Source organism: Arachis hypogaea, chromosome 17 (assembly GCF_003086295.3).
Source record: "Arachis hypogaea cultivar Tifrunner chromosome 17, arahy.Tifrunner.gnm2.J5K5, whole genome shotgun sequence".
NCBI lineage: Eukaryota > Viridiplantae > Streptophyta > Magnoliopsida > Fabales > Fabaceae > Arachis > Arachis hypogaea.
Genome location: NC_092052.1, coordinates 62,837,945 through 62,842,085, shown reverse-complemented (window position 1 = coordinate 62,842,085; position 4,141 = coordinate 62,837,945).

The window sequence follows — 4,141 nt, the reverse complement described above, 5'->3', positions numbered from 1 at the left end:
TATAGCAATTCTGTAACCCCATAGTGAAAACCCTTTCGAGGACGATGTTCTCACTCCCCTACAGGTTTTTCCTTTTCAGGATATGGGCAACGAAGCTTCAGAAGAGTTATATTCATTTTTCTGTTTATTCGGTATTTTTGTATTATCTTAGTTATTACTTTTTTCTTCGTCTTTATTTTTATCAATTTTGTAAGAGGGATAGGAGTGTATGATCTGTATGTTTCTAAGTTATAGTTATGTATATATATATATATAATATTGAAGTATTATATCCGGTCTGCATGTATATACATATATATATGTTTTCAATGGAAAAGTGTTTTACAAGGATATGCGATTTTAAGTTTTAAACAGGCTCCTATTTTAGTATTAAATATGTTTAGAGTCGTAATACCCAAGCTATCAGAGTGGCACAGATGGAAGCATGACGTTCCGATAGTGAGGGTGTTACATTGTGAACTACCGAACGAGACATAAAAGCTATACCTACAATACAACTAAAGGAAATTCATCACTACAAGTTTGACAAAATAAAAGCATTGAAAACAAAATTGCAAGAGGTCGGGTCGTCTTTGGTGTGCGAAATCGTGATCATTCCATTCCTTGGTAATGGCGCTAAAAACTCAATACGCACGTTCATGATCTTATATCTGTTTCACAACTTCGTACAACTAACCAGCAAGTGCACTGGGTCGTCCAAGTAATAAACCATACGTAAGTAAGGGTCGATCCCACGGAGATTGTCGGTATGAAGCAAGCTATGGTCATCTTGTAAATCTCAGTCAGGCGGATATCAAATGGTTATGGAGTTTTCGAATAATAATAATAAATAAACAGAAAATAAAGATAGAAATACTTATGTAAATCATCGGTGAGAATTTTAGATAAGCGTATAGAGACGCTTTCGTTCCTCTGATCTCTGCTTTCCTGCTGTCTTCATCCAATCAATCCTACACCTTTCCATGGCAAGCTTTATGTAGGGCATCACCGTTGTCAATGGCTACATCCCATCCTCTCTGTGAAAAAGGTCCAAATGCTCTGTCACGGCACGGCTAATCATCTGTCGGTTCTCGATCTTGCTGGAATAGGATCCATTGATCCTTTTGCGTCTGTCACTACACCCAGCACTCGCGAGTTTAAAGCTCGTCACAGCCATCCCTTCCCAGATCCTACTTGGAATACCACAGACAAGGTTTAGACTTTCCGGATCTCAGGAATGGCCATCCATGGGTTCTAACTTATACCACGAAGACACTAATAACTCGGACTCGGTCCCCTGTATTAGATATCCAAGAGATATCCATTCAGTCTAAGGTAGAACGGAAGTGGTTGTCAGGCACGCATTCATAAGTTGAGAATGATGATGACTGTCACGATCATCACATCCATCATATTGAAGTGCGAATGAATATCTTAGAAGCGGAATAAGTTGAATTGAATAGAAAAACAGTAGTACTTTGCATTAATCTTTGAGGAACAGCAGAGCTCCACACCTTAATCTATGGTGTGTAGAAACTCTACCGTTAAAAATACATAAGTGGTGAAGGTCCAGGTATGGCCGAATGGCCAGCCCCCAAAACATGATCAAAGGATCAAAAGATAATCCAAAGATGAAAACTCAATAGTAAAAAGTCCTATTTATAAAAACTAGTTACTAGGGTTTACAGAGATAAGTAATTGATGCAGAAATCCACTTCCGGGGCCCACTTGGTGTGTGCTTGGGCTGAGCTTGAAGTTTACACATGGAGAGGTCATTCTTGGAGTTGAACGCTAGTTTGTAACGTGTTTCTGGCGTTGAACTCCACTTTGCAACTTGTTTCTGGCGCTGAACGCCAGACTACAACATGGAACTGGCGTTCAACGCCAGTTTGCATCGTCTAAACTCGAGCAAAGTATAGACTATTATATATTGCTGGAAAGCCCTGGATGTCTACTTTCCAACGCAATTGGAAGCGCACCATTTGGAGTTTTTTTGCTCCAGAAAATCGACTTTGAGTGCAGGGAGGTCAGAATCCAACAGCATCTGCAGTCCTTCTTCAACCTCTGAATCTGATTTTTGCTCAGGTCCCTCAATTTCAGCCAGAAAATACCTGAAATCACAGAAAAACACACAAACTCATAGTAAAATCCATAAATGTAATTTTTAATTAAAAACTAATAAAAATATACTAAAAACTAACTAAATCATACTGAAAACATACTAAAAACAATGCCAAAAAGCGTATAAATTATCCGCTCATCAGTCTTCAACAACACCAAAGAACGTGATAGTTCTTACAACCTCTTGCATACCAAACAAACACACCACACTACTAAGTATGGAAATGACGTCATCTCTAATGGGATAAAAAATGTACCATTTGGAGGCAACACAGAGCAAAAATTCACACTCAAATTCACAGCGACAACAATCATTAAAATCCAAGAAAAAAGCAACTTTGTAAATTCGATTTTTGAACATAACATAAAATATCAAACGCACAAAGAATCATCTTCAAAGAAATAAAAAATAAAGTAGAAGCGCATCATCCATAAGAAGAATACAGAAAATGAAGTTTAAAGGTTAAAAAAGCTAACCTTGAGGGAATGTGAAGCAGAAAGAGCGCACAGAAATAGTAAAACACGAACGTTCCACGCAAACCAAGGATTCAGGAAAAAGAAACCTTGAAAAATTGTAATGAAGAAAATAAAACTTTGAAGAAAGGGAGAGTGACGATCGAAAATATTTTAGAAGAAGCAAAAATAAAAGAAAGAGAAATAGTTTGAATATTTATAAGATATTAGGGGTAAAGTAGTCATTTCACATTCCCTTATTTTATGACATGCACAGTTAGCAAGGTAACCATAGAGTAACGTGCGAAGACTACGAAAAGATGTAACACTTCAAAATTTTTATAAACACACGTTGAGTACCCGACTTACTCCCCAAAAGATAGTATACCTGACATAATGTACTAAGCGCGCTGAGAAGAAAAACAACATGACCTACAAATTCTCGAGTTCAACTTCATAAAGGTCGGACTTAAACAGGGACATTGTTCATACCCTGACCTATAAACATAGCTAGGCCCAAAATGAATAACGACCCACTTAAGAGGACTAACCTCATTCACTCCTACCTGACCTCATAGAGGTCGGACACGGTGACTGCAGTACAACCCTACTTATCTAAATAAGTACCAACTCCTAAAATATCTTCCACTCCTCTAGAAGGGAAATCTCAACAACTTTCCTAAAGAAAAAAAAAAGGAATGATCATCCATTATCAAAGGTGAAACTACTCTAAAAGGTGGTTATCTATTCTACTATAAATACACTGATACCCTTAGGTATATTTAGAACCCAATCTACTAAATACCTGCTTAAATCCTTCTAACTTAAGCATCAGAGTCTCTTGCAGGTTCCATCCCATACCTCCTCACGAGGAACTCGGACGGCAGCACCTCGATACCTGAAGAAGTTGGACGTTGTCTTAAAAGGAGTCTGGACCTCACGTTTAGGCGCAAGAACAACCCAGTTTCAGGTAACCCTCGAAACATATACTAAAATAAAGAAGAAAAACGGTGAAAAAATGAAAATTCATTTAGATAGTTAGATATTTTGTTATGAGAATATATCATTTTATTTTTATTAATTTTTTAAAATAAATTATATATTGTTTTTTATTTTTTCGCAAAAGTTTTTTGTCGTAAAATTATCCTAAATACAATATCATACTTTTCCAACTAACTTCCTAATTAATTTGTCCGTTGACTACTCAATTCATTTTGGAGAATTGTGTTTTTTTTTTTTTTTTTTCTGTTTTAATCTACACAATGTTAATTAAACAAAATACATAATAAAATATTCCTATTTCCTACCATAAATCAGATTTTAAGTAAGGGTATTATTGAAAGAGAATTTTAAAATCAGCTATAAGTTCTTTTAATTAGTGTATGAATTAATAAGTGACCAAGACTTTCTCTTATTAGAATGTAATACTACTTTTTTCGGAGATAACTCTTACTCCACTCAGCCACGTACAATTTTATAAACGTGCAGGCTATGTGTATGTGTAATTGTTTGTGAAAAGAATGGTTAACCAACCAATCAATGAAGTCTTGATCCCATTGATTTGATCTGCTCCTAATAATAATCTCAT